The sequence below is a fragment of the Falco peregrinus genome, chromosome 3 (genome assembly GCF_023634155.1).
Source record: "Falco peregrinus isolate bFalPer1 chromosome 3, bFalPer1.pri, whole genome shotgun sequence".
Classification (NCBI taxonomy): Eukaryota; Metazoa; Chordata; class Aves; order Falconiformes; family Falconidae; genus Falco; species Falco peregrinus.
This window is the reverse complement of record NC_073723.1, coordinates 2,670,499-2,683,911: the sequence shown is the minus strand read 5'-3', so window position 1 is coordinate 2,683,911 and position 13,413 is coordinate 2,670,499. Positions and strand designations below refer to the sequence as shown.

Genomic DNA, 13,413 nt, shown 5'->3' with positions numbered 1-13,413 from the left:
CAGGAGTCCAGCATTGTCCCTGCAAGAAGGAGAGACATTGCTTGCTTTTTTCCCCCTCTCCCTTTCTGTGAGATTGTATTTGAACCGATGAGCTCTGGCGTTCTCATGCCTTGTGAGTGCCAGATCCTTCCTCAAGATTGATTTCTCCATCTTCTCCCTCACCTACATCGTTGCACCATCTCCTTTTTGTCACGTCCAATTAGTCATTATGGGCTTATCTTGGCATTTTTAAGATTACATGGATAAAAATGCCAAATAACTGTATTTGACATGAATCTACTCATGCTGAGGACTGTATTTACCCACCCCAATACACAGCACACAAGCACTGATTACACTGCTTGACCCACAGGCTCCTCATCGAACTGGGGGGCAACAGGAGATGTGCAGGAAGGAAACGACTTCCCCTGGGACAGCCAGTGTCATATCGGAATATCCCTGGTGGCACATTTATTTACACTCTTCACAAGAGTTTGTTGCTCGCAGTCTTCCTCCTGATTCAACTCAAGAGGGATTTTGTGGAGGGATCCGTAACAAGGACACTGCAGTTTTCCAGCATTACAGATATGAAGGCCCAAGTCCTGGTGTCTTAATATGCAGCTTATAGTGGTTGGCTCACATCAGCCCCAGACGGCTTCTACCTAGATGGTACGTTGGAGTAAGGTCACTCCTGCTTGCTGCTGACTGGCCAAACTCATCCCCTTCGCAGCCCTGCGAGCCGGCCACAGTCAGGCTCATGTTTTGGAGACTGGTAGGAAGAAGAGCCATATGAAAAAGCAAGCTCCAGGAGAGCTGGCACCTACAAGAACTGCTGTGCAAAGCCATCAGATCCATGCATGGGCTTCCTGGGACAGGCTGGCAATAGCTTCACTGGGCAGGTCAGCACCTCACCCTGCACAGACTGCTCTGAACATCACCAGATTTGAACGTTTTGCTGGCAGCTGGCAATACAACACTAAATCTAGTTGGGCTGATAAGAAATAAGCAATGTCACAAATTCAGTGATAGTTAAAAAGCTACCTTTAAAATAATTTCCTTATCATATCTCTGCCTTCAGATGAGAAAGACCCAGACCATGTATGAATTTACGCTGCAGATCCACCACCTAGGGAAGAACAACCCCACGCACCAGTACAGCCTGGGGTGACCTGCTGGGGGGCAGCTCTGCAGAGAGGGACCTGGGAGTTCTGGTGGGCAGCAGGTTGCCCATGGGCCAGCAGTGTGTCCTCGTGGCCAAGAAGGCCAGTGGGACCCTGGGGTGCATCAGGAGGAGCGTGGCCGGCAGGTGGAGGGAGGTTGTCCTCCCCCTCTGCTCTGCCCTGGTGAGGCTGCGCCTGGAGTGCTGTGCCCAGTGCTGGGCTCCCCAGTTCAAGAGAGACAGGGAGCTACCGGAGAGGGTCCAGCAGTGGGCTGCAAAGATGATGAGGGGGCTGGAGCATCTCCCTTCTGAGGAAAGGCTGAGAGAGCTGGGGCTGTTTAGCCTGGAGGAGACTGCGGGGGGACCTTATTGATGTCTACAAGTATCTTAAGGGCGAGTGTGAAGAGGACGGGGCCAGGCTCTTTCCAGTGGTGCCCAGCAGCAGGACAAGGGGCAACGGGCACAAACTGCAACATGGGAAGTTCCTTCTGAATATGAGGAAGAACTTCTTTGCCTTGAGGGTGGCAGAGCCCTGGCACAGGCTGCCCAGAGAGGCTGTGGAGACATTCAAACCCACCTGGATGTGACTCTGTGCAGCCTGCTCTGGGAGAGCAGGGATTGGGCTAGGTGATCTCCAGAGATCCCTTCAAACCCTGACCGTTCTGTGATTCTGTGATCCTGGTCTTGCCATGATAAGATTTAAACTGGTTTGTTAATATGCTGGGAGAAAGATATCATGCATTTCAAAGGCAGGGAAACCGTATCTGTGCCCTTTTATCCAACTTCAGGAAGAGTTCGTTGAATACATCTCAGTGTGCATTTCTGATGAATATTGGATTGTATTTCTGAATTAGAATTTCTGATTAAAAATCGTTTGAAACTGTCATTTTGGAGCTATGACAGATATGTGGCACATACAAAGTATGCCGTCTGTTCTGCATGTAGGGTAGATGAAAGACACTGTGTAATTGCTAATTGATAGTGTACTCAAATATCATGCCTGCACACTTATCTCAACTGAGAGTCTACAATACGTAACATGTTGTTAATGCACACACCTTCCGTGAAACAAGGTACAAACCCAAGGAGTCTAACACACTGACCTTGCACAGGCTGTATGCTGTGTGCGTGTAACCTTTTCACAGCAAAGTATTTACACATAAAAAAATTATGCATATGTTGTGCACTGAGGCATTGAGATATTCAGCCTTCTATATGTTATACACATTACATATATGATATCCATGCCAAGTGTTTTGGGGAAAGAATGTGCAATTGCCCATATGCTCCCCAAACAATGGGAATGTGCTTTAAGTTGTGGGACTGAGGAAGCAGCTTGATCCTCAGGGAATACTGAAGCACCATGGGATAAAGGCAACCATATCCAGGGTGCATCGCAAGAGGTCAACGGAGGTCGTTCTCCCCCTCTGCTCTGGTAAGATCCCACCTAAAGTACTGAGTTCAGCTCTGGGGTCTCCAACATGGGAAGTACATGGACCTGTTGGAGCGAGTTCAGAGAAGGGCCACGAAGGTGATCAGAGGGCTGGAGCCCCTCTCCTGTGAAGACAGGCTGAGAGAGCTGGGGTGGCTCAGCCTGGAGAAGGCTCCGGGGAGACCTTAGAGCAGCTCCCAGTACCTGAAGGGGGCCTACAAGAAAGCTGGAGAGGGACTTTTTACAAGGGCATGTAGGACAAGGGGGAATGGTTTTAAACTGAAAGAGGTAGATTTAGATTAAATATAAGGAAGAAATTCTTTACTGTGAGGGTGGTGAGACACTGGCCCAGGCTGCCCAGAGCAGCTGTGGGTGCCCCATCCCTGGCAGTGCTCAAGGCCAGGCTGGACGGGGCTGGGAGCAACCTGGTCTGGTGGAAGGTGTCCCTGCCCATGGCAGGGGGGTGGGAACTGGATGATCTTTAAGGTCCCTTCCAACCCAAACCATTCTGCGATTCTGTAAGGAAGAGATGGAAAGGAGCAGGCAAACTGTGACATCACAAGCCTGGCTTATGTCTATGTGCATGCAGACAAAAGGCAGCGTTTAAATTCATGTTTTAAGATTTCCTTCCTCCCTTTCTTCCTCTGGAGGGGAGGGAAGGATTCGCTCCACTGAGGAGTGTGCAGCAACATGTCCTCGCTCTTTCACCGTTATCTTTCCACTGTACCCCCCGCACCCCATGCACCAGAGACACCATGCACCAGCATGCCATGCACCTGGTGCACCACACACACCATGCGCTCCGCGTACCCCATGCACCCCATGCACCATACACGCCACGCACCCCGCGCACACCCCCCCCACGCGCGCACGGCGCGCTCCACACGCTCAGGGCGCGCGCCGCCGAGGGCGGGGTGGAAGCGCCCCGGCGCCCGATCATTGGCCACGCGGGAGGCGGCCCCGCCTCTCCCGGGAGCGCGTGCGCACGTCCGGGGAGAGAGGCGCGGCGAGGGGGAGGGGGAGGGGGCGGGGGCGCAGGGCGGGGGCGGGCGGGTAGCGCGCGGGGTGGAAGGGGGCGGGGATTGGTTGCCATGGGAGTGACGTCAAAGTGTGTCGGGGACAGGGAGCGGAGACACGGAAAAGGTCAAACTAAAGGCGAGGAGGAGACACGGCCGACGCCGGGGCCGGGCCCGACGCCGGGGCCCGGGCCCAGCCGAGGCCGAATCGACCCGGCCGGCTTCGCGGGACCCGCCGGCCGAGGGAGGGCGGCGACCGCCAGCGGGGGGTTGTGAGCGGGCCGGGCGAGGTAGCCCCGGTGAGGCAGCCCCGCCGGTCCCTGCGGCGGAGCCGGCCGCCCCCCGCCGCCTCCCCTCACAGGTACGGGGGAGCGGCGCCCCGCTGCGGAGGCGGGCTGGGGCGGGGGCCGGACCGCGGCCTCAGGCGGCCAACGGGGCGCGGGGGGGCCGGGGTCGTGCTGGCCACCGTGGTGCGCGGGGAGGGGGGCGGTGGGAGCGCCCTTACTGTGCCGAGGGGCGGAGGGGAGCTCTGGGCGGCGCGGCGGGGTGGGGGGCAGTTTGCAGCTCGCCGTCCCCCGGCGGTGGCGGTGAGTCTGAGGAGGGGGCTCCCCGCCCCCTGCACTTTGCGGGGCGGAACGGAGCTCTTGTGGGGAGGGAGAGGAGCTCCGCACCCGCCACCATGCTCCCCCCGCCCGCCGGGGGTCCCTGTCCCGCCCTTGGGGGCTGTACTCCCTCCGCACCATGCTGTGACCTCGTTGACCTGGGAATAAAAAAATGTGCTGCTTCCCCCCCCCCCCGCCCCCCCCCGTGGGCTGTAGGACCTCTGCCCCCCGCCCTGGCCCCAGCTTTGCATAACTTGTCTCCCGGGTTGACTGTCCCTTCTTCCCTGCACTTTGCCCTTGCCCGGTGGTCTGTAGCATGAGGGAGTAAAACTTCGGGAACTGGTTTTTGTTTCCCTAGTGAGAGAGTTGGATCACAAACAAGGCAGACTGCTTAATAATATATATACATATCTCCTGTATATCCTGTTTTTTCCCCACAGCAGCACAGTGCTGAAGCGAGATTCTGTGATAGTATAGACCAAGGCCCTTTGGCGTGATTTTTTTTCTTCTTCTTTTTAAAACCCTGGAGTGAAGCTGCTGTTCGCATGTAGAGTTGGAATGCCACAGGCAGTCTGTTGTCTCTTCATGTTCACAGAATAATTTAGAGAAGCAGCAATGACTCATTAATAGAAAGTATTAGTTGCATGAAGGCAAAACCAGATGAAGTTTCTTACTTTACTACAGACTTATCTATGACCTTGGAGCGGTCTGTCTGCATCAGCCCTCTGTTTGCTTATGAATCAGGAATAGTGGTGCTTTTCAAAAACATACTGAATAAATATAGTAATGACTGTGAAATGTTTATCTGCTATGGTAATAACAGGTAGATAGTGATGTTATTTCTGTTATAGAAGCATAGTGGCTGTAGGCAGGACACAAGTGTTTTGCTTGCAGAATTTTTCTGTTGTGGCTACACTTTGATAGAAATAGGCATTTGCTTAAAAAGATGTTTAATAATCTATGATATCGCATGATCTGTGCTGTGGCCATCTTACACTACATATTTTTATGAAGAGTGCGCTAATATGCTTTCCAAGAGCTGCCATTCCACAGTGCAAGTAGTTTGTGGGTGTGTTTTCACTCCTGTTTGCCTAGAACAAAGATGGTGTCGTCTTCCACTGCTAAGGAAACCTTGTGAATTTCTAATGTGGCTGATTATCTGATAGTTGGTATCTCTGAGCTACATGGTGTTAGATTTGGTGTTTTCATAGGGAGCTGGAAGAGAGGTATTCTGATATACTTGATATGATGAAGAAATTAGTTCTGGTGTTGGTTTGTAACTTTACTGTGATATAATTCAGTGGAACTTGCCAGGGTTGGGGTAGTTGTGTTAACTTGATGCTATCTCAGGGTGCCTCGGTATCTGCAAGAAAATAACAAAGGGAGTGACAGTAAGTTCTTAACGTGTGTGATGAAAGATAAACTGAGCAGTTCAAGTTTAGGAACAGTATTTTCCCTCTTACTTTATATAATGCTCTCTATAGAAAATCAAATGTGTTCAGGATGCCACAGGCAAAAACTTCAATACAGGAATCCTAGAACTGTGAGGGAGTTAACCTGTTGTTCACACACTGCTCTGAAGTGGTGTGCAGCCACTGCAATAACAGGTGAAAGCAGCCAAGTGCAGAGCTGGGAGCTGCTGCTGCCTTTAATACGGACCTGAGTGAGCTAAGTTTTCCCTCTTTACAATTTTGCTTTATACTAACTTGTGCAGCTGGATTACTTGTCTCTTCCCCCCTGCCCCCCCAGTCTGTTGTAGAAGGATACACCAGGAAGAAGCACTATTTGACTGATATCGTAGGGGCTTTTTGAAAGTAATTTGATCTACGGTTTCTCACTTGTGTATTCAAGTTAACATGAACCTTCCATAATCAGTTTTAACATTAAATAGGAGAGCTTTTATGTGTTGAGGAGGAGGTGAGTACCAACACAGTTGGGGTTGTTTGGGTTGGTGGTTTTTTTCTTAAAAAACCTGAAAGCTGCTTTAGTAAAATGGCAATTCATTGTTAGTTCGTAATATGTAGGTGCCCTGGAAAAGTCAAATACCTAGTTTCATAGCTACCCTTGGGCATCTTTAATTTATGCAAGCAGGGCTCACTGAGTAACTACTGTAAATCTCATTGACCTTAGTAGGTTTGCAGAGGTCATATTTTAAAAACGGATAAGTTGTGCTTGAACTATTTTGTCAGTAAGTATTAGGAACAAGTATTTGTGTACATAATTACATGCTTTTTCCAGTTCTCCATTACATCTTGTTTTCCTTTAGATTCTTGCTTATAAGTGCTACAGTAAATCTAGAGTAGTCTTGGACTTTATATTTTATCACTCATCTTAATATTGGGAAGAAATGTGGAGTTTTGAAAACAAGTTCTTTTTCAAGGTCTCAGTGTAACAGAGCAAAGTGAGGTTTTACAGACAGCTAGAAAGGCCAAGTTTTGAATCAGAGAAACTTGGCTAGCACAACTCAAATGTATACGAGTGACATCAGCATTTTCCTGAGCCATTTATGTTGTTCACTTCTGTTGGTTCCCAGCAGTGCCTTGTGACTTATGTAAGCTTGTGCTGTACATCCTGTCCTGCTGTTCTCATGCATGAAAATTCATTGGTATTATCTTACTGTAGGTTTTGAGAGCTGAATAGTTACTAGCTGCTTGTTGTCTCAAATGTCTATGTGCAAATTTCTTCTGAGCATGCTGAAGAGATCTATGCCAGGAGCATAATACTGTCCTCCTAGGAAACATCAGAGGCATCGCTTGGAGTGAGACACAGCTCATTCCCCTGCTCCTTTTGGTAATGGGAGCTGTAACCACTGTGAAGTAATGTGGCTGTGGAGATAACTGTGAGAGAGAGGCTTTACTGGACAGAAGCCTTGATCTGTGTCATACATAGATGGACCACTAATGCAGTTGTGATGACTGGTGTTAAAACAGCCATAAAAAAAGCAAAGAGCTAAAGTTTTAACAGAAGCCTCAATAATACCAAGACTGGAAAGTAAAGGCTTTTATATACTATTACTGTGCACTTCTCATTACAAAGGCTTTGAGAGAAATTGCGCCTTCAGGTACTGATGCTTCAAAGTTCTTTTTGTAGTTAGCATTTAGCCATGCATAATGAAGATACTGACACTTGATGGGTGAAGTTGAAGCAAACCCTCTGTTCTAAGCTCTCAAAACCAAACATTCCTTCTATTTTTCTTGCTTGCTAAATCTAGCTGAAACTTGCCGGCATAAAATCCGGCAGTAACTCAGTGTTTGTAGTTTCATTCGAAGTTAAGTTGGGCGCCTTCTTTGAACAGTATCATTTCATTTAAAAAAAAAAAAAAAACCCAAACAAAAAAAACCCCACAGAAGTGTGTCTTAAATATAATAGTCTCTTTTGTTAGTGCTCTAGCAGTGTGATGGAGCCAAATTCCTGCTTGCTTGTCTTGGTGAATGCGGTTGTCCTTGTGTGGCTCCGTGGCTTGTTTTGAACGACTGGAAAGTTTCCTTATGAACACTGATGTAGTGCAGTCGTGTACATGACTGTACAGGAGATGTAACTGCAGTGGAACCATATACAGAAGGGGAGAAGGGTTGATGTGGAGGAGAACCACACCAGGAGAGGAGTCCTGGTGTGGCCCATGGAAGTAACAAAGATATCTTCCCTGTGACTTTCCACAAGTGATCTGTTCCATCATGCACGAAACAATTTCTCATTGTGGTGGAAAAACGAAGAATATGAGACTTGACAAGGAGACTGCTTATCTGAAAAGGAACAGGTGCAGTGCTTTGACACTTGAAAGCCAAACAAATTCCTTTAAGTGAGATGCTCTTGCAGAGTTTAAGGAAATTTATTGGCAAAACATGTAAGAGGGACTTGAATTTTCATTCTGAGTAGGGAATTGAATTATCACTATTGCTTTTATCACACAAATCTAGGAATGCATGGGCTTTTTCTAGTGCTTTTGTTATTTTTGGAGGCTATGCAAATCTGTTTCAAAACCATATGCAGGAAGACAGACAGCAATGCAGTTATATGCATTTTTTAGAAACTTGTAGAAGCTGTAAGGGTAAACACGGGTTAAAAGAAATTACTTCAAAAGCACCTGCATGTAACACATCCAGGATTCCCTTACATTGTATTTTATTGCTTGACAGATACTTACATGAATATGAAAAGTCCATGTAGGTGCTGTCATTATTCAATAGCCTTTTACTTCTGTACATGTAGGCATGTAAAACGTAGTCTGGATGCTTAGATCTGCTAAAAGATTTATAAGAAAGTTGGCTCTTGAAAGAAGTTTCCCACAGGATGCAGTGGGTGTCAGGTCTAAAGGTCAGTGGCAAAGTATTAAGTGAAGGCTCTTCTGGATCTATTTTTCCTTTTTTTTCAAACAAACCCTGCTTATGTGAAGAACCATAGAATCTTTCATTGTTACTTCCTGAATTTCCAAATGTTAATGGACATTTACAGGTTTTGTTTGTACTTCAGTGTTTTGTTGAAAACTTTCTTTTTCTTGAGGAGAGGAAAAAAACAGTGCAGTTAACGTATTCATGAACTCTTAGCATGGAAGTTCCTGGTGTAAATCAAAAAAGCCAGATGGAGTTTTAAGCTACTGTCATGTACAACTTAGGAAATGAACATTCCTGATACTAATAAAATGGCCAGATTGGAACTACATAATTAATCCCAGCACCCTTTTCAACACATGATAAGATTTGGCTGTAACAGCCATAGAGTTAATGGAGACAACTGTCAAGTTCTATGAAGCAGTGGATTATTTGCCTAAAACAAAAAACACCTGCATGCTTGTGATTGGTGCTCATGCTGCAATTTAAATGGGAAAATAAGCATAAGTAGTGGCTGACTTGGTCTTGAATTTGCTTCCTGTCTTAAATATGTATGTACATATATTTAGATTCGTATTTGATACATATGATTTATCTGAATTGATATTTTCTGTATATAAACATACTTAAAAACCAGGAAATGAGTATATAGGGTTTCAAAGTGTTACCTGGTAAAACCTTCTCTCCATTGGAGTTGATTTGAAATGTAGTGACTGGGGAGCCTCAGGAAGCAATCTTGCAATTAGGTTTTTTCACTGTAGGTATGGGTGACCTGGAAGAAGTGTGCAGGAAAGTGCTAAAAAAAAGAAGGCTTATGAGATGGTACAAAGTCTGTGTCAGAGACAGACAGGAGGAAGAATGGGCAGATGGCAGTCAGTACAAAACAGGTGAATAATCAGATTGAGAGCAAGCTGAATAGACTGTGTGAGTGAGTGTACTCCTTGCATGGTGCTTGCATTTTTGGTTTAATTAAACGTGATGGGGATTTTTCCTGTTGTGATACATGGAACAGAGGTAAAAATCTTGTAGCTGGAAGCATATATAATGGTAAAAGCATGCCTGCCATTGTCAGAGAGAGCTTCTGGGTAAGTAGAAAGGTCAGTGCTTTCAGAACTATCTGGACTGGAAAACCTTAAAAAAACCTGCTCAGTTCTGTAGACTTCACCTGCAAGTTTATTCAGCTCTATCTTTGGCATCATATAGAATAATATTAGCATGATCTAACATCTTAGTGCCTGGAAAATATGGATGTGCTGTGTAACAGATTTATTTATTTATGAAATGGTCTGGAAGGTAGCAAGATATGTTTGTGGTAATTCGTTAACATAATCTATCTAGCTTGTTTGAAAACTTTTAGCCTGGCACGGTGATCTTTTTGAGATTGTTGTTTGGAGGTGCTGTTGGAATGATGAAGGTAAAGAAGAGCAAAGGGATGGTTGTACTGATGAAGTTGATCCTGTAACACCTAGAACAATGCTAAGAGTTGTACAAAAAAACCCTCAAAAATAAAAGACAAACAGAAAAACTTCTTCCCCACTGATTCTTGCTTAAAAAAGTTTATAACATCAATTTACAATGTAATAAAGCATACACGTAGAAGAGTGTAATTGGGATCCTATTGATCAGCCTGTTGCTGACTTCGTCAATACAATACCAATCACAATCTTTGCTGTTTGTGTCTGTTTCAAAATGTTCCTGCTTTTTTTTTTTTCTTTGCAAGTTCTGTAAGTTAAAACAGCAGTGAACTGATCTAACTGGAGAATGCCCCACTACCCAATAAAGAGGCATTTCTTTGAGCTGGCACTTACTGAGAAGTGCAATCCACCTTGCAGTTTAAAATTTATTTAGTATGGGTTTTCTGTGCCTGAAGTTACCCATTGGTAATACTAAGTTGCTCCTTGTATACTGTCGTCTAAGGATGCTTTGGTCTTAACACCACCAGTGAAGAATTTTAACAGGAAGGTTGAGGCAATTTGGTCTATATTTCCGCAGAAATGAAGGTTAGAAAGATAAAGGAAAAAAGATTAAAATATTCACAGGAATTGCCCTAGATAAGATTTTCATGTCCGAGGGCATATTGAATCCTGTGGGAATGAGGAAGCTAAACTGCTAAAAGGCTGCTTAATTCTTGTTTCACACTGAATCAACACTACTAATACCACTTGGATAGCTAACATAGAATTTGTAAGAACCTGGGCATTTTATGTAAAGAATATAGCAATAAAATGTTACTCCAAAACAAATCTTTTGCCGTGTCAGAGCTGTGGGGAGAATGAACATTGGAGGCTTAACGTAAGTATAATAAATCAAAATGCCAGATGAGTCCCAGAGGACTTTCTTCCTTCATTCACTTCATTGTTTTCTCTGCAGTTCCAGCATAATGCAGGGGTTTCATTCTTCTGATGTTCAGAGTGTTTCTAAGTGTTCCTGAGGACTGAGCGTTTCTCTGTGCGTTACCTCAAACTCAGTTCATCATTTGGTGTGTTCAGTGCGCTAACGGAGTACTTTGGTATATGCAGAAATCGCAATGTGAGTTTGCAGTTTTGGGAGAGTGCTGAGGTACGTGTACGGTTGGTAACCTACAGAAAAGGCTCAGATTTGTACCTTCTGGAAAGTACTATTTCCCAAAGCTGATGCTTGGCAGCAGAAGATGCCCTGCTGACCCTCTGCAGCTTGGCAGAAAATGCTCCATAGTGCGTGAGCTTCCTAAGCATATATCCCAGGGTGCAGAATGCTTGGGGCTGCTGGCACAGTATTTTTTCTTTTTTTAACCTTCACCAGACTGTCTCTTTTCCCCATGTCCTTAGTACCAGACACACAGAATAAGAAAATAGAGGGCAGAGTTATTTTGTAAGATAAAAATTGGAAATAAAAGGGTGAAAGTAGAACAGGCTGAAAACTCTGTTCTGGTTTAAGCAAAGAGTAACTTGTCTAGCTGTTCAGCTGCTGTTACTTAGAATTTCTAAGGTATGTCTCAGCTGTTGGACCTGGAAGGTCAGTACTCATAGCAATAGTCTCACATCAGTGTTAGCTTTAAGTATTTAAATTTAAATTAAAATTACTGTGTGTTGTCCATCACATCTTTCTTTTGACTAATCCTTACTAGTGCTCTGGCTGGGAGCACGAAAGCTGTGTGGTGTTCCTGGCTCTTCTGGAGATAGGCACCTTTGTGCTTAAATGCTGGTTTTTTTCCTTTCGTCCATATTCAGTCTTTTGGCTGACAGGTTCATACTTGACATGCATCGTTACTTTAACATGCATTCTTACCACATACTTACATGCTTAGTATAATGTGTATTGTTAACCTGGTGGTTTTTGAGGATATCTTTAGCTTTTTTATAGAGAACACACGTGACAATATTGTTAGTGCTGCTGATAAACTTTGTAACTAAATGATTACGTATGGCTCGTGCTTATAAATAAATACTCTTTTTCATTATTGCCCCTCATTCTGCTGCTTTTGGAGATTTTGCTTATCTTAAATTATTGTTCGGTAAACTTAATTAGTAAAACTTAAGAGTAGTCAATATTGTATTCACTTCTAGAAGGGTAAGTAAACATTTTGTTCTATCAAATTGGGTTAAGACAAGATATACTACAGCTAATTTTTAATATTAATTTGACATACGTAGACTTCATCTCAGTAAGACAAAGGCAGTGTTTCCAAGGATGTTTTTCTTGACGGTGGTTCTTTGAGCCTAACTCTCCCGTCTCCCTGTAGGTCAAGGACATCATCGTTTTCACGCAGCCCTTTGCTGTGGATAGCTAAGGTGTCTGCTGACAGGATCAGGCACTTTCAGGTCACTGGAACATTCAGGATGTTCTGGTATCAGGGAAGCTAGTTCTTCTGCAGCCTGTCCCTCATTGTTCTGAATATATCAAGGGAGTGTTTCAAGGAAATACCAAGGAAAGATAAGGTGACTTCTAGAGCTTTATGAAGATTGGTATGCTGTATCTCTAGGCTTTGTAGCAGAAAAGAGAACTGTAACGCTAAACAGTTTGCTGTGTTCAGAACTTGAACCAGCTGTGGTATAAGACAGATTCTTTAGCAAGGAAACCTGTGATATTTTGTTTGCTTAAAATATACATGTCTATTTTGACTTTTCCCCTCCTCTTTTTTTTTTTTTCAGTTACTCTAACTTGAAAAATGAGTTGTTGCATCTGATCCAGTGCTTTTATTTTTAATTCCAAAATAAATGTAGTAGTTGATATACTCGGATATTATGTGATTGGGCATGATTTTCTGGTCTTTTTTCATTTGATTTCAGCCTGTATGACTGCTTTCAGTTCACAAGCCTGATCAAAATTTTACAATGAGGTTTTTTTGCTTTGAATATGGTGACTAAATGACTTGTCTTGATAAACACAGTAGTTTGATCAGGAACTTCTAAGCTGGTGGTTCAATTAAAAGTCAGTTTATGCCAAATATTAACTAGAAGCAGTACAATCTCAGGAAAGCAAAATGAGTTTATGTACTTAAACATTCCTTGGTTTTAAGAAACTGATTGAAGCTGTGATTCTGTAAGTTAATGTGAAGCTGCATAACACAGTATCAGGGAGAAGTACTGGTTTATTTGTTGCTCTTTCTTACACAATAAAAATTTCAGTGAAGTTCCTTATTGTTGTAGTTAGTGATATCTGACTTATTGCTTGTAAGTAAATGAAGAAACAAGACCTTAGCTACACAGCTTGAATTGCTGTTATGTGTAGAATTACTTCTAAATTTCTCCTAAGAATATCAGGCATCCCAATAAAACTAAACCTGTGCTGCAATTCTCAAAGACTGTTAATCAGTAATTTTTTTGTGTGTGTGAAAAGGGAAATGTTTTATATCACCTGCTTTAAATGAAAGGGTGAATACTGGTTTCCTGTCAACTTACTAGTGCACTACATGTCT

General features: G+C 44.3%; 1 protein-coding gene across 1 annotated transcript in view; it reads left to right on the top strand.

The window, feature by feature from the left end:
• Positions 1–3,713: 3,713 nt before the first annotated feature.
• ZFAT (zinc finger and AT-hook domain containing) overlaps positions 3,714–13,413 on the top strand; it is a 145,095-nt gene continuing 135,395 nt past the window's right edge. The window contains exon 1 of the mRNA XM_055798403.1: positions 3,714–3,947. The gene's annotated coding sequence lies outside the window, so the exon portion shown is untranslated. The remainder of the gene's footprint in view (positions 3,948–13,413) is intronic.